The sequence below is a fragment of the Miscanthus floridulus genome, chromosome 8, assembly GCF_019320115.1.
Source record: "Miscanthus floridulus cultivar M001 chromosome 8, ASM1932011v1, whole genome shotgun sequence".
Classification (NCBI taxonomy): Eukaryota; Viridiplantae; Streptophyta; class Magnoliopsida; order Poales; family Poaceae; genus Miscanthus; species Miscanthus floridulus.
Genome location: NC_089587.1, coordinates 116,472,366 through 116,497,186, shown reverse-complemented (window position 1 = coordinate 116,497,186; position 24,821 = coordinate 116,472,366). Strand labels below are relative to the sequence as shown.

General features: G+C 42.7%; 1 long non-coding RNA gene across 1 annotated transcript; it reads right to left on the bottom strand.

Moving 5' to 3' along the window:
* Nucleotides 1–19,472: 19,472 nt before the first annotated feature.
* LOC136473353 (uncharacterized) lies at nt 19,473–21,385 on the bottom strand. Its single transcript, XR_010762592.1, has 3 exons — nt 20,988–21,385; nt 19,691–19,813; nt 19,473–19,596 (listed from the first exon to the last, which is right to left on the bottom strand). It is a non-coding gene; the product is annotated as an uncharacterized lncRNA (long non-coding RNA).
* Nucleotides 21,386–24,821: the final 3,436 nt, after the last annotated feature.

Sequence of the window (24,821 nt, the reverse complement as noted above, 5' to 3'; positions counted from 1 at the left end):
TAGAGTACCTTTTGGGTCTCCGCCGGGGAAAGGTCACGAACCCCTCACAATCACCACGATTGGAGCCAGAGACAAGCACCTCCCTCCGCTCGATGATCCTCGCTGCACCAAGCCGTCTAGGTGGCAGCAACCACCAAGAGTAACAAGCGAATCCTGTAGCTAAACACAATCACCAAGTGTCTCTAGATGCAATCACTCAAAGCAATGCACTTGGATGCTCTCAAATCTCACCAAATGATGAATCAATCAAGCAAGATGAGTGAGAGAGGAATGGGTAGGATCACTAGGGTGTGTTCTCAATAGAAATGACCAAGAGAGTGAGCCCAAGCTGGTTACCACGGTTATATAGGGGCCAAACAAAATAGAGCCGTTACCCCCCTCATTGCACTGAAACCTAGGGCGATCGGACGCGCCGGTGAACTGACTGGGCACACGCCACCCAGCGTCCGGTCGCTGGAAGCGCGCACGTGTCCATGCTTTAAACCTGCATTGCCCGATCTCAACGGTCAAGTGACTCAGCGCCAACAGCTAAGTGAAGACCGGACGCACCGAGTCGAGACCGGATGCAGCGCCCCTACGTCCGCTCGCACGCGCCCGAGCACCCAAAGCGCCAAGACCGGGCGCGACTCTTTGCCACTGGACGCTACACCATCGCAGAGTTAGGTCAACTCTAGAAAGCATCCAGAGAGGGATTTCGACAACCGGACGCATCATATCATGCATGATCGGGCGTGTCGCGGAGTCTGATCCTCTTTAGCCTCGCGCACCAGCCCACGTCAGCAACGATCGGACTCCGTGACGCGTCCGATCACAAGACCAAGACCGTGCCCTTCTACATTGCTGACCGGACGCGTACATCCAGCGTTCGGTCCTACGTCTGATCATAGGAAACAGCGCCATCTCAACTCCAACTTCTCCACCCTTGCTCAAATGTGCTAACCACTAAGTGTATCACCTTGTGCATGTGTGTTAGCAACTTTTCACAAATATTTTCAAGGGTGTTAGCACTCTCTAGAATCTAAATGCATATGCAATGAATTAGAACATCTAGTAGCACTTTGATAAGCACATTTCACGTCGAGTTTCACCCCTCTTAATAGTACGGCTATCGATCCTAAACATGATCACACTCACTAAGTGTTTTGATCACCAAAACAAAATGGCCCTATCAAATATACCTTTGCCTTAAGCCCATTTTGTTTTTTGCTTTCTTTTTTTCCAAGTCTGGAGCTTGATCACCATCACATGTCCATCACCATCATCATGGACTTCATCTTTGCTCCACCACTTGGATTGGACCATCCTATCTAGTCTCACTTCAATACAAGGATTAGTCCAAATGGGTTTCATCAATTATCAAAAACCAAACTAGGGCTTTCAATCTCCTTCTTTTTGGTAATTGATGACAACCTCTACAAAGATATGAAATAAATTCAAATTTGAATCCATGTTGCTTGCCCAAGCATTTTTACCATGTGTAAAGGATTTGGGCAAGTTTCATGAACCCGAATTGGATTGAAGCTCCCCCTACATATGTGCTAAGAGTTTGGATTGAAGCTTGCACATATGCATAGATAGGAAATGTGGGAAAGCAATGTCTACCAAGTGATGCTAAGATGTAAGAGATGGACCTTTGAAGCGTGATACCAATCGGAGTGCATCAATAATACCATCTTTAAAACCATGGTTAGCTAGATATCACTTGGAAAACACAAACACTAGATACCTCGTGAGATCAACATTATAAGCAAGGCTCTAGTACCACTTGTGAAACAAACCAAGTATCTAGCTATCATCCTATGCATGCTAGTATTTCATTTCATCAATCAAACCTACAACTAGCATACACCACACAAGCATGTATATTGAATTTAAACTTTTTTTCAAATGCAAGTAGGCATATGTGAATGCACATTCAAATGCAACATTCAAGTTCATGAGCTTGCTCCACCTACTTGTGTGCTCAAATTTTAATTTATCACCTTCCTTTGTCATTTCTCTCCCCCCATGTCCATTTTCTCCCCCATTTCACTTTTATCTTTGTTTCTCTCCCCCTTTGTCATCAATGACCACAAAGGTTCAATTTTAGATAGATTAAGATTATCAATGTCAATCAAAGGGGTGAGGGTCATTTTCCAAAAAATGGTTCAATCTAGAGCACTTGCCAAAGATATTTAACTCGGTTTGATCCAAGGACAAGCTTCTCCACACCTCGTTTTAGGGGTTATCTTGACCATGTTGAGTTAAACACTTATAATTCATTTTCTAGATCAAACACTAGGTTCACAAGCCCACAAACATGTCATATGCTACCACTAGATCAAGTCAAGTATAGAAGCAATAGTGGTACCATACAAGCATCCAATTCATTTGATTTTCATGAATGAGCCTATAAAACATGGGGAATGTCTAGATGCAGTAAACAAGTCCTTAGCAATGGATGTATGCATGCCAATCAACATTTACCTTGGATTGCTCGAAGGAGAGGCATGTCATATTAGTGGGGGTGCATTAACACATATTTGAGAAATCCAATATGTTCAATTCATTCTTTAACTTGCAAAACCTCTTCTCATCAAGTGGCTTGGTGAATATATCGGCAAGTTGATCTTTGGTGCCCACACTCTCAATTGAAATGTCCCCTTTTTGTTGATGATCTCTTATGAAATGGCGTCGGACATCTATATGCTTTGTTCTTGCATGTTGGACCGGATTGTTGGTGAGCTTGATAGCACTCTCATTGTCACATAACAATGGCACTTGTTTGAACTTGATTCTAAAATCATTCAAAGTGACCTTCATCCAAAAAGAATTTGTGCACAACAACTACCGGCGGATATGTGCTCTTCCTTTCCACTTTGCATCCCGCATAATCTGAGTCGGAACAACCAACTAGCTCAAACTTATCTCCTTTGGGATACCACAAACCAACATTTTATGTATTCTTCAAGTACATCAATACTCTCTTTGTTGCCTTCAAATGACTTTCTCTTGGTGAGGCTTGAAATCTAGCACACTTACATACACTAAACATGACATTTGTCCTTGATGCGGTCACATAGAGTAGGCTTCCAATCTTAGAGTGATACAACTTTTGATTCACCATGTTGCCACTTGCATCACTATCCAAATTGTCATTTGTTCCCATAGGTGTTGAAAGCCCTAGTTTGGTTTTGGATAATTGATGAAACCTAGGACTAACCTTTGATCTAAGTGTGTGAATTAGAAAAGGTGGTCCAATCCAAGTAATTGAGGCAAGATGAAGTCCATGGTGATGGAGGTGGACATGAAATGATGATGATCAAGTGCTCAACTTAGAAAAGAAGAAATAGAAAAACAAAAACCGAGATGATCAAGGCAAAGGTATATGATAGATTTTTGTTTTGGCACTTAAGGCACCATAGAGGGTGTAAGTGCATGTAGGAATGATAGCCGTACTATAAAGAGGGGAAATCTTTGGCTAAACGGTTTATTGAATGCCACTAGGTGACATGATTCTTGCATATGCATTTAGGAACCTAGTGTGCTAACTTTGACCCTTGTAAAATGCTAACACACGTGCACACAAGTTCTACACTTTGTGGTTAGCAAGTTGGAAGCAAGGACAAAGTGGTTGTGGACTTAGAAAAAGAAAAAGAGGAGATGGTCCATGACTGGATGCTAGCCATGGGGTGATCGGACTCACCTCGACGCTTCCAGTCATTTATAGGCGAAGGCGTTGTCTAGCCGAGAACGCAGAAGATTGACCGAACGCTGGCCCTAGCTCGACCGACGCATTTGATCATTTGTTGAGAGGTGGCGGCTTTGCGTGATCATAAGCGCAGGGCACGCATCAGGTGATGGATGACGTATGCTGATGTCAGCTTTGCGGGCGCACGCAGAGAAGAGGAGCGAGGATCGGATGCTAGGGCATGTCAGGTCGACATTGACCTGACGCATCCGGTCAATAGAAAATGCCTCGGGGAGCTTACTGAAATGACCGGACCCTGAGTGGCACCGTGTCTGGTTATTGCTCAGGCGCGTCCGGTCATAACTTAACTGATCGCGTGCTCAAGATTTGACCGTTGAGATCAAGCGACTCTGGTTCAAACGAAGACATGTGGACATCCATAGGTGACCAGATGCTGGTCGACCGGTCGCAGGGGTGCGTCCGGTCAGTGTGTCCGATCAGCCCAAGAGTGCCCAATGGCTCTTTGAGTCTTGGGGCTCTATAAATAGGAAGGTACCGGCTTGGGGCTCACTCTCTTGGCACTTTGACATTCCTAACATCCTTGTGAGCCTAAGCAAACATCTCCCACTCATCTCCATCATTGATTCATCATCATAGTAAGATTGGGAGTGATTCCAAGTGCATTTGCTTGAGTGATTGTATCTAGTGGCACATGGGGATCGTTGTGATTGCGGATTTCTTGTTACTCTTGGTGGTTGTTGCCACCTAGATGGCTTGGAGCAGCGGAGGAGCTTCGGCATGAGTTGGTGATTGTTCGTGGCTGGCTTTGGTGACTATGAGGGGTCTTGCACCTTCCCTAGTGAAGCGCCATAAGGTAGCTCTAGTAAATTGCTCGTGTCATTGAGTTACCTCACTTGTGGCTAGGTTCTTATAGTGTCCAATTGTGTGGACGAGGTTCATGCAACACCTGTTAAGCTTTGAACCACCAAGTGTTGGTCGACACAACGGGGACTAGCGTGCTGGCAAGTACGTGAACCCTGGGAGAAAAATTGGTTGTCTCTTGCCCTTTGGTATTCTCCCGGTGCTTGAATTGGTATTCATCTTGTGATTGGTTCACTCCTCTATGCGGCGCTATAATCACCCTACTCACTCATTTACATTCCTAAAAACTAGTTGTAGCAAGCTCTTTAGTGTAGCTAGAATTGAGAGCTTGCTTTGTAGTCTAAGTTCATTTAGTGGAGCTCTTTAGTGTAGCAAGTTTGAGAGCTCTTAGTGAGTAGCAACTTAGCCTCTTGTGTGCCTAGTGATCATAGCAACTAGAATTGTTGGATAGGTGGTTTGCAACCCTTGTAGAGCTAGAGCAAGTTTGCATTTAGCTATTTGTCATACTAATCAAATTGCTCTAGTGATCTTGTAGATTTTTAAATAGGCTATTCACCCCTCTCTAGCCATATTAAAACCTTTCAAGTGGTATCAGAGCCATGGTCACCGTTTGATTGAAGGCTTAACAACCTCGGTGTCAAATTATGGCTCAAGTTGTGTTCAACCATGTGGGGGGTAAACCACCGTTGTTTGATGGCACATGCTATAATTATTGGAAAAGAAAAATGAATGTATCTTGATTCAATCAATGATCAAGTGTGGGATGTGACTGAGAGTGACTATGTGATTCTTGATCCCACCAATCTTACCAACCAAGATAAGGCCAACAAGCAATGCAACACAATGGCTCTCAACACCATCTACAATGCCATTGATTCCAAGGTGTTCGAGCAAATCAAGTATTATGAGAAAGCTAATGAGGTGTGAAAGAGATTGGAGGAAACATATGAGGGCACACCGGCGGTGAAGAGTGCCAAGTTGTACATTCTCAAGGACAAGTTGACAAGCTTCAAGATGAAGGATGATGAGAGCATTCTAGATATGTTCCATCAATTGCAAGTGATTGTTAATGATTTGAAGGCATTGGGAGAGAAGATCAATGATGATGATGTCTCTCATCGGTTCTTGATGTGTCTACCTCCAAGATTTGAGATGTGGAGATTGCCCATCATAAGAGGAGGATTAAAGGAAATTACCCCTAACCAAGTACTAGGTGATGTCATGACACAAGAGACATACCATGTGGAAAGGGAGGGGGTTGACAAGGATGAGAAGAAGGAAGATGAAGACGAGAAGAAGAAGAGTGTAGCATTCAAGGCTAGCTCATCATCCAAGAATAAGGGCAAGTTCAAGAAAGAATCAAGTGATGATGAAGATATTAGTGACATTGATAATGAAGCTATGGCTCTCTTTGTGCGCAAGATGGACAAATTTATGAAGAAGAAGGGCTATGGTGCAAGAAAGAGAAGAGATCACACCAAGAGCAAAGAATATATGAGAAGATGCTACAATTGCAAGAGCCCCGATCATGTTGTAGCAGATTGTCCCTACAATAGTGACAATGATGAGGATGAGAAGAAGAAGCACAAGAAGGACAAGAAGGAGAAGAAGGAGAAGAAGAAGAAGACCTTCCAAAAGAAGAAGGGTGGAGGCTATGTGGTCACTTGGGATAGTGATGGCTCTTCAGATAGTGATGGCTCTAGTGATGATGACAAGAAATCCATCAAGAAAGCACTAGCAAGCATCATCATCAACAACAAGCCTTCCATCTTCGACACTCCGTTGACACGCCTCATGACAATGCCCATAAAGGTAAAATATGATGTGAGTGATGATGATTGTGATCATGATGATTGTAGGAGTGATGATGATGAGGAGTACACTAAGGAGGAGCTCTTGGACATGTGTGAACAAGTACACACTTTCTTTGAGAAGAAGAGAAAGAAGTGCAAAGAATTGATCAAAAAGATCAAATCTCTTGAGCAATCCTTTGATGAACTCAATGCTTCTCATGAGAGTCTAAAGGAAGACCATGAGGATCTTGGCAAGGCTCATACTAAGCTTGAAAAAGCTCACTCCTCTCTCCTTGAGTAAGTCAAGAAGGAGGAAGCCAAGAAGGAGCAAGTGATTGTATCATGTGATGTGGGACTAACATGTGATATTCTTGATGAATCTTTTTATAAGCCAATTGTTGTTGCTCCCACTAACCCTTCTTGTAGGACTATCACTTCTACTTCACTCTTGAGTGATGGTTTCACTTGTGATGCCTCACTAATGGTGGAAAATGAGACCCTCAAGAAGGAGGTGAATGAGCTCACTCGTGCCTTAGGCAATGCCTATGGTGGAGATGCCCGCTTGCTAAAGTGCTTGGGTAGCCAAAGGTTTTCTCTCAACAATACCCCCAAGAAAGGCAAGGCGGCCTTTATCACTCCCAAAGCTAGCTTTGTGAAGGGCAATGGTCGGTTTTACAATAGATGCAAGCAAGTTGGGCATATAGAGCAATTTTGCAAGACTAACAAGAACAAGCATCCTAATGTATCCTCAATTAGATTTGATTCTTGTTACATGCTTGTTAAGGGCACCAATGGTTTCAAGGCTAAGTTCATTGGTACTCCAATTCTGGGCCTAAAAAGAAGGTCATTTGGGTACCAAAGACCTTGGTAACTAACCTTCATGGACCCAAGCAAGTTTGGGTACCTAAAAAGAATTGATCTTCTTTTATAGGTCAATTACAAAGCTAAAGGAAGGCATTGGGTGCTTGATAGTGGGTGCACACAACACATGACTGGTGATTCAAGGATGTTCAATTCAATCAATGCTAATGAGAGCAACGGAATTGATAGGATCACATTTGGTGACAATGTTAAAGGCAAGGTCAAGGGTCTTGGTAAGATTGCAATATCCAATGACTTGAGCATTTCCAATGTGCTACTAGTAGAGATCTTGAACTTCAACCTATTGTCGGTAGCTCAATTGTGTGATCTTGGTTTCAAGTGCATATTTGGTTTGGATGATGTAGATATCATAAGTGTAGATGTCTCTAACTTGATATTCAAAGGATTTAGATATGAGAATCTATACTTGGTTGATTTCAATGCTTGAGAAGCTCAATTGTCAACATGTTTGCTCACTAAGTCTAGCATGGATTGGTTATGGCATAGAAGGCTTGGTCATGTTGGAATGATACAATTGAACAAGTTAATCAAGTATGACTTAGAGGCTTGAAGGATGTCACATTTAAGAAGGATAAGCTTTGTAGTGCATGTCAAGCCAAAAAGCAAGTTGGTAATACACATCCTAAGAAGAGCATGATGAGCACATCTAAGGCATTTGAATTGTTGCATAGGAACTTATTTGGACCGACCACATACACTAGCATTGGTGGAAACAAATATGGATTTGTGATTGTGGATGATTTCACTAGATACACATGGGTATTCTTTCTTGCTGATAAGAGTGATGTGTTTGCAACCTTCAAGATATTCATCAAGAGAATCCACAATGAGTTTGAAACAACCATCAAGAAAGTGAGAAGTGACAATGGAAGTGAATTCAAGAACACTAGAGTTGATGATTTGTGTGATGAGTTTGGAATTAGGTATCAATTCTCAGCCAAGTACACTCCTCAATCAAATGGCCTAGTTGAGAGGAAGAATAGAACCTTGATTGATATAGTAAGATCAATGTTGAGTGAGTACAATGTGAGTCATTCATTTTGGGTCAAAGCAATCAACATGGCTTGCTACTATAGCAACCGACTCTATTGTCATCTATTGAAGGAGAAGACCCCATATGAGCTCTTGAATGATAGAAACCCCAATATTGCATACTTTTGGGTTTTTGGTTGCAAATGCTACATATTGAAGAAAGGCACAAGATTGAGCAAGTTTGAGAAGAAATGTGATGAAGGTTTCTTGCTTGGTTACTCCAGTACTAGCAAGGCATATACAATTTGAAATTTGGCTAGTGGTACTCTTGAGGAGGTTCATGATGTGGAATTTGATGAAACCAATGGTTCCCAAGAGGAAGATGAGAATCTAGATGATGTGAGAGGAACTCAATTGGTCAATGCAATTAAGAACATGGACATTGGTGATATAAGGCATAGAGAGGTGATTGATGTTGAAGATGACAAGAATCAAGTGCTCTCTAACTCAAACGTGCAAGCTAGTGGTTCTCATGATCAAGCTCAAGCAAGTGCTAGTGATGACAAAGTGCAAAATCAACAACAAGTGGCTAGTTCATCATCTCAACCAAGTGATCAATCAAATGCAGGCAATCAAGTGCAAGTGCTCCAACGAATAAATATTGTAAGAGATCATCCATTAGATTCTATAATTGGCGATATCTCAATAGGTGTGCAAAAAAGATCAAGATTGACATTATTTTATGAACACTTCTCATTTGTGTCATCCATTAAATCTAAGAAGATAGATGAAGCTTTCAAAGATATTGATTGGGTAAATGCTATGCATGAAGAGCTAAACAACTTCACAAGAAATCAAGTATGGGAGTTAGTTAAGAGGCCTAAGGATCATAATGTGATTGGAACCAAGTGGGTCTTTCGGAACAAGCAAGATCAAGATGGGATAGTTGTAAGAAACAAAACAAGATTAGTGGCTCAAGGTTACACTCAAGTTGAATATCTTGACTTTGGAGAAACATATGCCCCGGTTGCAAGATTGAAAGCAATTAGGATCTTGTTAGCCTATTCTTGTGCCCACAATATCAAGTTGTACCAAATGGATGTGAAGAGTGCATTTCTAAATGGGTACATCAATGAACTTGTGTATGTTGAGCAACCTCCCGGTTTTGAAGATGAGAAGAATCTCAACCATGTCTATAAGTTGAAGAAGGCTTTGTATGGTTTGAAGCAAGCACCAAGTGCATGGTATGAGAGATTGAGGGATTTCCTACTCTCTAAGGGATTTAAGATGGAAAAAGTTGACACCACTCTCTTCACTAAGAAGCTAGGTAATGACTTATTTATGTTGCAAATCTATGTTGATGATATCATATTTGGATCAACCAATCAAGATTTTTGTGAGGAGTTTGGAAAGATGATGGCAAGTGAGTTTGAGATGTCCATGATTGGAGAGCTTAGTTACTTCTTTGGTCTTCAAATCAAGCAAATGAAGAATGGTACATTTGTGAGTCAAGGCAAGTACATCAAAGACATGCTCAAGAAGTTTGGAATGGATGATGGTAAAGCTATTAGTACACCAATGGGGACAAATGAAAAATTGGATAGTGATGCTAGTGGCAACATGGTGGATCAAAAGATGTATCGGTCTATGATTGGAAGCCTACTCTATGTGACCGCATCAAGGCCGAATATAATATTTAGTGTATGCATGTGTACTAGATTTCAAGCCTCTCTAAGAGAGTCATTTGAAGGCAACCAAGAGAATATTGAGGTACTTGAAGCATACACAAAATATTGGATTGTGGTATCCCAAAGGAGCAATATTTGAGTTAATTGGATATTCGGACTCCGATTATGCGGGATGCAAAGTTGAGAGAAAGAGCACATCAGGCACATGTCAACTATTGGGAAGATCACTTGTATCTTGGTCATCAAAGAAGCAAAATAGTATAGCACTTTCAACTGCTGAAGCGGAGTACATTTTTTGTCGGTAGTTGTTGTGCTCAATTACTTTAGATGAAGGCTACATTGAATGATTTTGGAATCAAATTCAAACAAGTGTCATTGCTATGTGACAATGAGAGTGCAATCAAGCTCACCAACAATCCGGTCCAACATGCAAGAACAAAGCATATAGATGTCCATCACCATTTCATAAGAGATCACCAACAAAAATAGGACATTTGCATTGAGAGTGTAGGCATCGATGATCAACTTGCTGATATATTCACTAAGCTACTTGATGAGAAGAGGTTTTGTAAGCTAAGGAATAAATTGAACATACTTGACTTCTCAAATGTCTTGATGCACCCCATTATATGACATGCCTCTCATTTGAGCAAAGCAAGGTAAAATTGATTGACATATCATTCGTCCATTGCTAAGGACTTGTTTAGTGCATCTAGTCATTCCTCACATGTCTTAGGATCATTCATGAAAATCAAATGAATTTGATGCTTGTATGGTACCACTATTGCTTGTATGCTTGAAATGATCTAGTGGTAGCATATGTCATGTTTGTGGGCTTGTGAACCTAGTGTTTGATCTAGAAAATAAGATATAAGTGTTTAACTCAACATGGTGCATGATAACCCGTACTTGGAGGTGTGAAGAAGTTTGCCCTTGGATCAAATTGAGTTAAATATCTTTTGCAAGTGATCTAGATTGAATCAAATTGGGAAAATGATCCTCACTTCACATGGTTTCACCCCAACCTATCTAAAATTTGAGCTTCCCTTTTGTGCTAATTGTTGACAAAGGGGGAGAGAAGTCACAAAGATAGTAAAAGATAGGGGGAGCAAACTGTAACACCACTGGTGTTTAGCTTCCACATTTGCACTGCATTTCATGAACATGAGCATCATGCATCCCTTCGTGAACTTATAGCACATGAAACATAATTTCGAAACACTGCAACGTTTTGTATATTTCATGTGTGTTGTTCTTTTATGAAATGTAAAGTGTGCAACACTTTAGTGCAACATGTGCCACTCACTTAGTGAAACAAGATTAGTTAATACTATGCAACAAGATCATGAAAAGTGTGAAACATGACTATGAAACATTTGCAACATTTCTTGTGTTTTTCATTGTTTCAATACATGTGATGCTTGATTCTTGTGTGACCAATGTGTGGTGTGGTTAATAATCATCCTAAGTAACTTAGTTACACCTAGAATGTCTTTTGGAACATTGTTCATGTTGGTCACTTTGACTAATTAGGTTCCCAAGTCATGGTTTGACCAAACTTGACCCATGAACCCTTTTGTTTGACTGTTTAAAAAGTGTGGCTTAGGATGTTTGCATGTCTGAGCAACCTAAAGCAAAGATGTAGAGAATTATGTAAGGAACAAAAGTTATTTTGTGACCAACTCATGAAAATATGCACAACATGCCCAAAAAGGTCCCACAAGTCAGCTTTGAAGGTGGATTCAACACTTAAAATTATTTCTAAGTCCTAAGTGCAATTTCAGTTTCATGTACCCTAGTTTAGAGCTCTGAAGTTCGCAAACAAAGCCAAATCAGCTCGAGCTCCAATTGTAAGAATTGTAGTTCACATGTAGACGTTCAACTTTGTTAATTACCTCTTGAGCTAGATCATCACGGTTTAGGAGATAATCATCGTTGAAATTCGCCTGTCAGTCGGGACTGTCGAAACTGAAATGAAAGTTCGGACTCGCTACAGTGACCGACCGGCGTCAGGCCGTCGCCGCCGCGTGTCCGCCACGCGCTCAGCTCGCTCTGACCGCGCCACGTGCTGGCCGGCTTGAAGTGGAGCACGCCCGCACGCTCTCTGCCCTCCCATTCACTCTCTTTCACTTCTCCAGCTCGCAGCAGCAGCAGCCAAAGCGCAGCCGCCCCGCCATCGTTGCCGAGCGAGCTCCGCCGTCGCCGAACTCGCGCACCACCGCGAAAACGCGCACTACACCTTCACCGAAGCTCCGCCGTGATCCCCTCTTACTCGTCATCATCTCCGCGTGGTCATTCGACCTCAGGTGAGGCCGCTGTCGGCGTTCCCGCGCCGTCGCACCCTCGCCGGAGATGGCGCTCACCGCGGCCAGCGCACCACCGCACCACTCCTCCATCCTTAGCCCTTGTCTCATCTTCCCCGTCTTGCGCTGATGCTCGGGTGATGATGTCACCACCCACGCCGGTCCAGCCAAGCCGGAACACGGCCACACGCCGCCGTGCACCATGGCCGAGCCACCGAGCTCCGTGGCCGGGGTACCTAGAGGTCGGTAGGGTTTGCGGTTAGGGTGCCAATCGACGCAGTAGGTCTAGGCGGTCACGTTGGTGCTGTTCTCGTCGCCGGTGAGGTCACCGTCGACGAGCTACGCCGTCTTCCGCGCGTCGCAGCCGCCTCCTCTGCTTTGCTGTCGCTGACCAGTGGGGTCGGCTGACAGCCGGGTCCCACATGTCAGTGGCTGTTGTTCTTAAAGTTAGTTCAAAAATATAGTTTTGAATGCTTATTTGATATTTTTGTATCTCCTGTTTTGTAGATCCAAATTGGGTGGTTCTAATTTTGTTAGACTCACAGTTAGGTCTAGTATTTAAGAAAAATATGTCTTGAGCACTTTATGTAGAAATTTTGGATGAATTAAATAGGAACTTGAAATGTGTTTTTGCATGCATGCAAACTTGTTTAAATCATATCTTGAGTTTCTGTGATCCAAAAATTATGAAATTTTGTGGGTAAGCTAGTCTTGTATAGTAGAAGCTCTGTTTAAAATTTGAGAGTGATTGCATGTGTAGTTTTTGAGTTATAGATTTTCCTTTTATAATTGGATGATTCTTGTGGGAATTTTAGTAATTTATTTATGAATCCATTGACTATGAAATTTGTTGGAGAGTGTCCTAGTACCCTAAGGATGCTAGGAAAAATATGAAATCTGTTGCTTGACACTTTTCACTAAGGTTTCCTAATTATGCCATTTTAAGCCATTCTGCCTTACCATTTTTTTGTAGGATGTTGTACTTACTAAAATGGTGTGAAATTTTTATGGTAGTCTACTTAGGGTATGTAGTGTCTACTGTAATTTTTGTAGAATTAATAGTGTAGTTTTAATATATGTTTACTATTTCCTCTAATTAATTAAAGAAATTAAGAAAGGTATTAAAAGAAATGTTTTGGTGATGAACACCCTACTTTCTGGTGTTCTTGTGATATGTGTGTTATGTCAGTAAAATTGGTTTTTGTCCAATTAAGTGTTATATCATAAGTTACTAATTATTTCGTTTGCATTATGTCCCTCTGTATAGATCTAGGGACTTTGGAAAGTTCCCCATGATAATTTGGTTTTCTGTGATTATGATGAATACAAAAGTTGTAGATAGTTTATGTGTCTAGCTCCTATCAAAATTTGAGGGCATTTGGCCTAGTAGTTTAGAAACTACAGCTGTTTAAAGTTAGGTTGCAGATTTTGCTTATTCTCTGCCTTGTGAGGATAGAATTCTGTTGATTTATGAGTTCGATCTGGTAAAGGTTTGAATCATGCCTTGAGGTCTGAAAATGAATTGTAGACAATTTTATAAGCTTTCCAGATTATCTTGTTGCATGTCATTTGGAATTATAAATCTCCAGTTATGGCTAGTTTACTGCACCGATACATAGTATTCATATTGCTGAAATACAATTGCTTGAGTGTATGTGGTTGCAATGTTCTCGTTGATTGTTTAGGGGTTAGCCTAACTTGAGAATATGCTTAGGTGCAGGTGCTAGGTCATTAACTGAAGATGAGCAATTATACATTAGGTTGTATAAATTTGGTAAGTAAAGTGATTTGAATAGGGCTTAAGTTGGAATATGCAAACTACAGCGAACATGTGCATTCCCCGAGCATCCCTGACATTCGTTCATGTGCATCCATGATATTTATCTTGCGCATTCATGCAATAGGTGTGCCGGAGGGAGTGACGTTGCTGGAGTTCGAGGGAGCCAACCAGGAGGAGGAACCCGAGGTGCAGGAAGCCGACGAAGCAGTCGCCGCGGAGGAATTGCCCGAGTGCCCTGACCACCAGCCTTCCTCGTTCCTGAAAGGCAAGCCCCGGAGCATATTAAGCCTCCTATGTTTTTACAAATACATTGAGTATCTTTTATTGTTGATGATGCATTAAGTATAGGAATTGGTTGGAACCAATTGCTGCATTATATATCCTTCCTTGTCCAGATATCGCACTGGAATCCTAATTAAGTTCAGGAACGGGTTAAATGCTTAGCCATGCTTAGTGCGGTAGAAGTCAGGTGATTTCCTGTCACCTGCGAGCTTTAGGATGAGGTGGATCACGGTTGGCTATATTTGCTATCGTGGAAAAGAACCATGTGAATAATGAATTAAGACCGGGCGGGGTCTTGTGTAGGTTTGAACATAGTGACTCCGTCTGAGTCGTTTAAGGACCGATACGCTGTACGTCCTCATGTCATGTTGAACGCAGCCTAACACTTAGCTGGCCGGATAAGTCGTTCCGACCGCGAAGCCTAGTAGCTCGACTCAGGCCGGGGACACGAGCAGTGGCGACATTCTGGAGGTAGTAAGGATGTGCGGAGAGCCATTGGCATAAGTCCAAGGCGGGTTAGAGTCCCGAACAACCTTGGCAGAGTGGGTCTCTGAGAATGTTGATCTGTTCGGACTCGTGACTCCTGAATCATACCAAAGGTGACTTGTTTGCGACCCTAGCGGGGGAAGCAGGGTTTGTGTTTAGGAATACCCCTCCAGCTGGATAGGAATCGATTCGAATCGCCGTCTCTCCCGGATAGTGAGAACTTGACTGAGCAGCGGCAACGTAGATTCAATTAATTTAACGATATGGTTAAATGGATGATGATAAGGTTGCCACAATGAATACCTGATATGGTTATTAATGTTTGCACCCTAATAAAATGATTGCTTAGTACAGGTGCTAATATAGATGACAGGTTAATGACTAAAAAGTCACTGCTAGTTCAGGTTAAGAGTTGATCATTATTACTTATGCTTTTCTGCAAAAAGAAAGTGTCAGCCAGCTCCACTACATTAAGCTATGCATAATCCTTGGTGTCATTTATTTGGTTTTCGACGGGTAAGTCTAGCTGAGTACATTCCCGTACTCAGGGTTTATTCCCTCTTGTTGCAGATGACCTTCTATATCAGGGATTCTGCAAGTATTGTCTCCACCCGGCGGGTGATGAGGACTAGATCATGGGCATGATCTCCTTTCTCTTATCTGAATGCTTTTGCGGTCTGTGATCAACAAACCAGTATGTGTATTTGAACTCGGTGTGTGAGTTAAACTATTTGCTTCCGCATGTTTACAAGACTTGTTTTGTAATAACAATGACTCTGTGATGATGTAACCTATTTGCGAACGTATGCGCAATGTTGTAACGTATGATATGTTATGTTGAATTACTGTGATCTTGGTTGTATGCAAGTTGGTTTGAAATCCTTCGAGATTTCGGTTGACTACCGGGTTTATATGGGCTCAAGTTCGAGAATTTGATCGTTTCGGCGATTGTTTTTGTACTTGTGCTCTTATAAATTGGTCGGTTCCGTGACAGCTGGTATCAGAGCTAGATTCAACATTAAACATATCTTATGGCTATTTAAAAACAAAAAGCTTTTGTTGTAAAAATGGTTTTCAAACTTATAATTGTATATAAGTGTTCAAAAATCAAAATTTTTATGGTATACTGGTGATCACATCCCTTATAGCCCACTTAAGGACTTCTAGGTGGCTTATATATAATTACTAACTAGGGGAATTGATTGTTTCTATTTCGTCGTCCATGCGGCGTGATATTGCATGGATGCCATTCGTTTGAATGGTAATGTATGGATCAATTGCCTCTACGCTAAGGTAAGTGTGAGTTGAGAGAGCATGACCGTCCAACCGTCGGTCTAGGGGAGAGCTAGTTGTGGTTACTGAAGTATTTACATGTTGCATACATGTATATATGAAGGTACTTAATTGTGGGTACATTTCTCGGGTAGTTTGGATACCGAAGTATATATATCGGGGGATGTATATATGGAGAGTATCTTAGTACTACTTGTGTAATTAGCATTATATCTTGTTGGGTTGGGCTGCAATGAAGTTTTTCTGCAGGTACGCTAACAACGCACCGTGTAGATCGACTAGTTACCGCTAATTGAGAGAACGTATGTATGCCACCGTATAGTCCGCTAAAGCTTAAAATTTCTTAGGTTTGTGAAGACGTACGGAACGAGCATGCATCATATTCACTCATGACATTCATATTGCATTACTCCCTCCCTTATAATTGCTTATCCCAAGTATAAAGCACAATCTCTCAGCAAAAAGTTGAGGAGATTCGCGGTATTGGAAATTATCGTCTGCAACAGTGGGGTCAAACCTCACTATTGAGAAAGATGAGGCTGCACAAGAATTGGATCGGGTGACCCATCACAGAGATGCTTCTTTAGAGTTAGAAGAAGAGGAATACCCAGAAGAAGTCCAAGGTGTCTCCAATGTGGACAGTAATCACTTCGACGAGTAGTTCGTTAGCAAGTCTCACTAGTTAAGCTTTTGCAGTCAAACTTGTCATGTTGGAATGCACTGCATATGGCGCTAGTAATCTACTTGATGATGTGGTGATTGGAGAATGAATTATTGCCTCTGTTTATTGTATGAAGTTTTCATTCTCGTCAGTAAATACAGTTTGGCACGATTATATTGTTCCTCTCCAATGTGCTGACATCATCAATAATTACTGGTTGCGCATTGTGCAGATGCCTCATACTCGTTCCACCGGTGCGAGTGATGATGATGATCTTCCGCCACCACCACCCACACCAACGGAACTAATAGCAATGCTTGCGGAAGGACAGCGCACTATGGCCGAGGCCCTCCGTACGATTGCGAATCGTGATGGCCGTGGTCCACGCCAAGGACCAGATCCAAATCAGTACAGTGATTTCAAGGATTTCCTTGACATGAAACCCCCAATCTTCAAGGAGGCTGAGGAGCCTCTACAAGCTGATGAGTGGTTGAATACTCTCAAGCAGAAGTTCCGTCTGCTCCGCTTGACTGAGGTGCTAAAAACTGAGTACGCATCGCACCAACTTCATGGGCCTGCTGGCATCTAGTGGAGTCATCATCGGTCCACTATGCCTGCTAATGCCCAAATCACTTGGGATCAGTTCAAGTCTGCTTTCAGGGGAAATTACATTCCTCCTGGTCTTATGGCGATCAAACATACAGAGTTCATGAAGCTGACTCAGGGAAACAAGAGCCTAAACGAATACCTGCAAGCTTTCAACAACCTTGCAAGGTACGCCACTGAGTTTGTGGACACCGAGGCTAAGAAGATTGCTAGCTTCAAGCGGGGACTTAGCCCCAAACTGATGAAGACCATGGGAAATTGCAAGTACGCTCATTTTAATGAGTTTGTGAGTGATGCTTTATCGCAAGAGAACAACAATGCTGTATACGCGGCTTCAAAAAGTCGTAAGAGGGCCTATGAGGCGGTTGCCTCACAAGCTAAGGCTCCCGTCGCACAAAGGACTCCATTTCGTCCTCCAGCGTCAACCGCCAAGTTTCGCCCACCGCAGAAGAAGAATCCCGCCAAGACTGGGTTTCGCAAGGCATTTACAGTTGCTCTTCCCAAGGGCACTACCAGTCAGGGCAGTTCCAGGGCTCCACCAAGCAACATGCCGTGCTGGAACTGCAACAAAACAGGCCACTGGGCAAGGGAATGCCCTTACCCTAAGAAGAATAATTACCAGGGTGGCCGTCAAGGACAAGTGAACCACACTAATATTACTGAGATTCCTTCAGGAGAGGTAGTGACTGCCGGTAAGTTTCTGATTGACCAACACCCCGCAGTTGTACTATTTGATTCAGGTGCTTCGCATTCCTTCATTAGTCCATCATTTGCATCCAAGTTTATGCAGAAAACATATACTGTTGAGGGTGAGGGTTATTGTATAAGGGCTACCAGTGGTATTATCCCCACCAAGCTGATAGTTGGGGATGTACAATTTGTGATAGAGGGGCGAAGTTATCAGGTTGATCTGGTAATTTTACCAGGGCTAGGTATCGATGTGATATTGGGAATGAACTGGATGAGCCATCATGGAGTACTTATCGATACATCGACTAGGGTAGTTATGCTCAGAGATCCGAGCAATCAGGAGGGTTTTCTAGTACAGTTACCCAGGGACATCAATCTTTCTTGCACAACCAATGCGGTGCAAGCAAAGTCTCTGGCAGATATCCCGGTTGTGTGTGACTTTCCGGATGTTTTCCCTGATGATTTGCCTGGATTGCCCCCGGATCGAGAAGTAGAATTCAAGATAGAGTTGCTTCCTAGTACAGCTCCCATATCTAGACGGCCATATAGAATGCCTCCCAATGAACTAGCTAAACTTAAGACCCAGTTGAATGAACTGCTAAAGAAAGGCCTTATCCATCCTAGTTCATCTCCGTGGGGGTGCCCAGCCATCTTTGTGAAGAAGATGGATCAATCTCTACGCATGTGTGTAGATTATAGACCCTTGAATGCAGTTACAATCAAGAATAAGTACCCTCTGCCACGCATAGATATCTTGTTTGATCAGTTGTCTAAGGCAAAAGTCTTTTCCAAGATTGATTTGAGATCTGGGTATCATCAAATAAAAATTCGGCCTGAGGATGTCCCAAAAACAGCATTCTCTACAAGATATGGTCTATATGAGTACCTAGTTATGTCTTTTGGATTGACCAATGCCCCCGCACATTTTATGTATCTGATGAATTCAGTGTTTATGCCCGAGTTGGACAAATTTGTGGTGGTATTTATAGATGATATCCTGGTCTATTCTGAGAATGAAGAAGATCATGTTGAACATTTGCGGGTGGTTCTTACTAGATTGCGAGAACACCAGCTGTATGCAAAGTTCAGCAAATGTGAATTTTGGCTTCGTGAGGTACCTTTTCTTGGACACGTGTTGTCCGATGGTGGAATTATGGTTGATCCCACCAAGGTGCAAGAAGTATTGAACTGGAAGGCTCCCATCTCGGTGCACGAGGTTCGGAGTTTTCTGGGGTTGGCTGGCTATTATCGTCGCTTCATCCCGGATTTCTCTAAAATAGCCAAGCCTATGACTCGATTGCTGCAAAAAGACATGAAGTTTGTCTGGACTCCTGAGTGTGACGCGGCTTTCCATACCCTGCGAACTCTTCTAACATCGGCTCCGGTTTTGGCGCAACCGGATATCGAGAAACCTTTTGATGTGTTCTGTGATGCATCAGGTATTGGGTTAGGAGGTGTTCTTATGCAAGAGGGTAGATTCATCGCTTATACCTCTCGCCAACTTCGGAAGCATGAAGTGAATTATCCAACGCATGACTTGGAACTCGCTGCAGTTGTTCATGCTTTGAAGGCCTGGAGACATTATCTACTTGGCAATGTGTGCAACATCTACACTGATCATAAAAGTCTCAAGTACATCTTTACTCAACCAGAGTTAAATATGCGTCAGAGAAGATGGCTCGAGTTGATCAAGGATTATAACCTTCAAGTGCACTATCACCCTGGCAAGGCAAACGTCGTCGCGGATGCCTTAAGCAGAAAGTTTCATTGCCACTCGTTGATTGAGAGTGATGTCCATTTGTCAAAGCTCCTCCATCCTGCAGTCCTGCACAACATCACTGTCAGTTGTACTCTATAGAGTCGAATTATCGAGCTACAGAAGACAGATGCAGGTGTGTTTCACATCAAGCACAAGATGAAAGAGCAAGAAACCAAACATTTTCGAGTAGATGAGGAAGGCGTGTTATGGTTCAAGGATAGGTTGGTAGTTCCGAAGGATAGAGAGCTTAGAAATCAAATCATATCCGAAGCTCATTCCTCTAAACTATCTATTCATCCTGGTAGTAGTAAAATGTATCATGATTTAAAGCCTCGATTTTGGTGGACCAAAATGAAGAAAGAGATAGCCGCTTATGTGGCTAGGTGTGACACTTGTTGTCGGGTCAAGGCGGTACACATGAAAGCTGGATTACTTCAGCCACTCTCTATTCCAGGTTGGAAATGGGAAGAGATAAGTATGGATTTTATAGTTGGACTCCCTACCACTTAGAGGAATTTTAACTCAATTTGGGTAATTGTGGACCGACTGACCAAGTCGGCACACTTCATTCCGATCCGCATAGACTTTCGTCCAACTGACTATGCGGAGTTGTACTTCAACCAGATAGTCCGACTTCATGGGATCCCTCGTACTATTGTCTCAGATAGAGGACCACAGTTCACTGCTCGCTTTTGGGAGCACTTACACGGATTATTAGGGACTAAGCTCGTAAGAAGTTCCGCTTATCATCCGCAAACCAATGGGCAAACTGAACGGGTGAATCAAATCTTAGAAGATATGTTGAGAGCTTGTGTCATCTCGGCTAAGGGCTCATGGGAAAAATGGTTACCCCTAGCTAAATTCTCGTACAATAATAGTTATCAAGAGAGCATAAAGATGGCACCGTTTGAAGCTTTGTATGGCCGGAAGTGTAGAACCCCGTTGAACTGGGTAGAAGCCGGTGAAAGGAGATATTATGGAATTGATTTTGTTCAAGAAGCCGAAGAACAAGTCCGTACTATCCAAACCCACATGGCCACAGCTCAAGCTAGGCAGAAAAGTTATGCTGATCGACGTAGAAAACCTATTGAATTCGAAGTTGGAGACTTTGTTTATCTGAAAGTCTCACCTATGAAGAGTGTCCAACGCTTTGGTGTGAAGCGAAAGCTTGCGCCGAGATATGTTGGTCCGTTTGAAATCATTGGACAAAGTGGTAAAGTGGCGTACAAGATTCAATTACCTCCTGAGATGAGTGCTATCTTCAATGTCTTTCATGTATCCCAATTGAAGAAATGTCTTCGCGTCCCTGAAGAGAGAGTTCCATTGGGGGATATCGAGTTAAAATCTGATTTGACCTTTGAAGAAAAGCCGGTTCGAGTGATTGACACTCGTGAGCGAGTGACTCGGAGTCGGGTAGTCAAGTTCTATAAAGTCATGTGGAGCAATCAGGGTAGTGAACGCGATGCAACGTGGGAAAGGGAAGACTATTTGAGGGATGGTTATAAGGAATTCTATCAACAATGGTACGCTTTTCAAATCTCGGGACGAGATTTTTATAAGGGGGGAGGGCTGTAACACCACTGGTGTTTAGCTTCCACATTTGCACTGCATTTCATGAACATGAGCATCATGCATCCCTTCGTGAACTTATAGCACATGAAACATAATTTCGAAACACTGCAACGTTTTGTATATTTCATGTGTGTTGTTCTTTTATGAAATGTAAAGTGTGCAACACTTTAGTGCAACATGTGCCACTCACTTAGTGAAACAAGATTAGTTAATACTATGCAACAAGATCATGAAAAGTGTGAAACATGACTATGAAACATTTGCAACATTTCTTGTGTTTTTCATTGTTTCAATACATGTGATGCTTGATTCTTGTGTGACCAATGTGTGGTGTGGTTAATAATCATCCTAAGTAACTTAGTTACACCTAGAATGTCTTTTGGAACATTGTTCATGTTGGTCACTTTGACTAATTAGGTTCCCAAGTCATGGTTTGACCAAACTTGACCCATGAACCCTTTTGTTTGACTGTTTAAAAAGTGTGGCTTAGGATGTTTGCATGTCTGAGCAACCTAAAGCAAAGATGTAGAGAATTATGTAAGGAACAAAAGTTATTTTGTGACCAACTCATGAAAATGTGCACAACATGCCCAAAAAGGTCCCACAAGTCAGCTTTGAAGGTGGATTCAACACTTAAAATTATTTCTAAGTCCTAAGTGCAATTTCAGTTTCATGTACCCTAGTTTAGAGCTCTGAAGTTCGCAAACAAAGCCAAATCAGCTCTAGCTCCAATTGTAAGAATTGTTGTTCACATGTAGACGTTCAACTTTGTTAATTACCTCTTGAGCTAGATCATCACGGTTTAGGAGATAATCATCGTTGAAATTCGCCTGTCAGTCGGGACTGTCGAAACTGAAATGAAAGTTCGGACTCGCTACAGTGACCGACCGGCGTCAGGACGTCGCCGCCGCGTGTCCGCCACGCGCTCAGCTCGCTCTGACTGCGCCGCGCACTGGCCGGCTTGAAGTGGAGCACGCCCGCACGCTCTCTGCCCTCCCATTCACTCTCTTTCACTTCTCCAGCTCGCAGCAGCAGCAGCCAAAGCGCAGCCGCCCCGCCATCGTTGCCGAGCGAGCTCCGCCGTCGCCGAACTCGCGCACCACCGCGAAAACGCGCACTACACCTTCACCGAAGCTCCGCCGTGATCCCCTCTTACTCGTCATCATCTCCGCGCGGTCATTCGACCTCAGGTGAGGCCGCTGTCGGCGTTCCCGCACCGTCGCACCCTCGCCGGAGATGGCGCTCACCGCGGCCAGCGCACCACCGCACCACTCCTCCATCCTTAGCCCTCGTCTCGTCTTCCCCGTCTTGCGCTGATGCTCGGGTGATGATGTCACCACCCACGCCGGTCCAGCCAAGCCGGAACACGGCCACGCACCGCCGTGCACCATGGCCGAGCCGCCGAGCTCCGTGGCCGGGGTACCTAGAGGTCGGTAGGGTTTGCGGTTAGGGTGCCAATCGACGCAGTAGGTCTAGGCGGTCACGTTGGTGCCGTTCTCGTCGCCGGTGAGGTCACCGTCGGCGAGCTACGCCGTCTTCCGCGCGTCGCAGCTGCCTCCTCTGCTTTACTGTCGCTGACCAGTGGGGTCGGCTGACAGCCGGGTCCCACATGTCAGTGGCTGTTGTTCTTAAAGTTAGTTCAAAAATACAGTTTTGAATGCTTATTTGATATTTTTGTATCTCCTGTTTTGTAGATCCAAATTGGGTGGTTCGAATTTTGTTAGACTCACAGTTAGGTCTAGTATTTAAGAAAAATATGTCTTGAGCACTTTATGTAGAAATTTTGGATGAATTAAATAGGAACTTGAAATGTGTTTTTGCATGCTTGCAAACTTGTTTAAATCATATCTTGAGTTTCTGTGATCCAAAAATTATGAAATTTTGTGGGTAAGCTAGTCTTGTATAGTAGAAGCTCTGGTTAAAATTTGAGAGTGATTGCATGTGTAGTTTTTGAGTTATAGATTTTCCTTTTATCATTGGATGATTCTTGTGGGAATTTTAGTAATTTATTTATGAATCCATTGACTATGAAATTTTTTGGAGAGTGTCCTAGTACCCTAAGGATGCTAGGAAAAATATGAAATCTGTTGCTTGACACTTTTCACTAAGGTTTCCTAATTATGCCATTTTAAGCCATTCTGCCTTACCATTTTTTTGTAGGATGTTGTACTTACTAAAATGGTGTGAAATTTTTATGGTAGTCTACTTAGGGTATGTAGTGTCTACTGTAATTTTTGTAGAATTAATAGTGTAGTTTTAATATATGTTTACTATTTCCTCTAATTAATTAAAGAAATTAAGAAAGGTATTAAAAGAAATGTTTTGGTGATGAACACCCTACTTTCTGGTGTTCTTGTGATATGTGTGTTATGTCAGTAAAATTGGTTTTTGTCCAATTAAGTGTTATATCATAAGTTACTAATTATTTCGTTTGCATTATGTCCCTCTAGACAGATCTGGGGACTTTGGAAAGTTTCCCATGATAATTTGGTTTTCTGTGATTGTGATGAATACAAAAGTTGTAGATAGTTTATGTGTCTAGCTCCTATCAAAATTTGAGGGCATTTGGCCCAGTAGTTTAGAAACTACAGCTGTTTAAAGTTAGGTTGCAGATTTTGCTTATTCTCTGCCTTGTGAGGATAGAATTCTGTTGATTTATGAGTTCGATCTGGTAAAGGTTTGAATCATGCCTTGAGGTCTGAAAATGAATTGTAGACAATTTTATAAGCTTTCCAGATTATCTTGTTGCATGTCATTTGGAATTATAAATCTCCAGTTATGGCTAGTTTACTGCACCGATACATAGTATTCATATTGCTGAAATACAATTGCTTGAGTGTATGTGGTTGCAATGTTCTCGTTGATTGTTTAGGGGTTAGCCTAACTTGAGAATATGCTTAGGTGCAGGTGCTAGGTCATTAACTGAAGATGAGCAATTATACATTAGGTTGTATAAATTTGGTAAGTAAAGTGATTTGAATAGGGCTTAAGTTGGAATATGCAAACTACAGCGAACATGTGCATTCCCCGAGCATCCCTGACATTCGTTCATGTGCATCCATGATATTTATCTTGCGCATTCATGCAATAGGTGTGCCGGAGGGAGTGACGTTGCTGGAGTTCGAGGGAGCCAACCAGGAGGAGGAACCCGAGGTGCAGGAAGCCGACGAAGCAGTCGCCGCGGAGGAATTGCCCGAGTGCCCTGACCACCAGCCTTCCTCGTTCCTGAAAGGCAAGCCCCGGAGCATATTAAGCCTCCTATGTTTTTACAAATACATTGAGTATCTTTTATTGTTGATGATGCATTAAGTATAGGAATTGGTTGGAACCAATTGCTGCATTATATATCCTTCCTTGTCCAGATATCGCACTGGAATCCTAATTAAGTTCAGGAACGGGTTAAATGCTTAGCCATGCTTAGTGCGGTAGAAGTCAGGTGATTTCCTGTCACCTGCGAGCTTTAGGATGAGGTGGATCACGGTTGGCTATATTTGCTATCGTG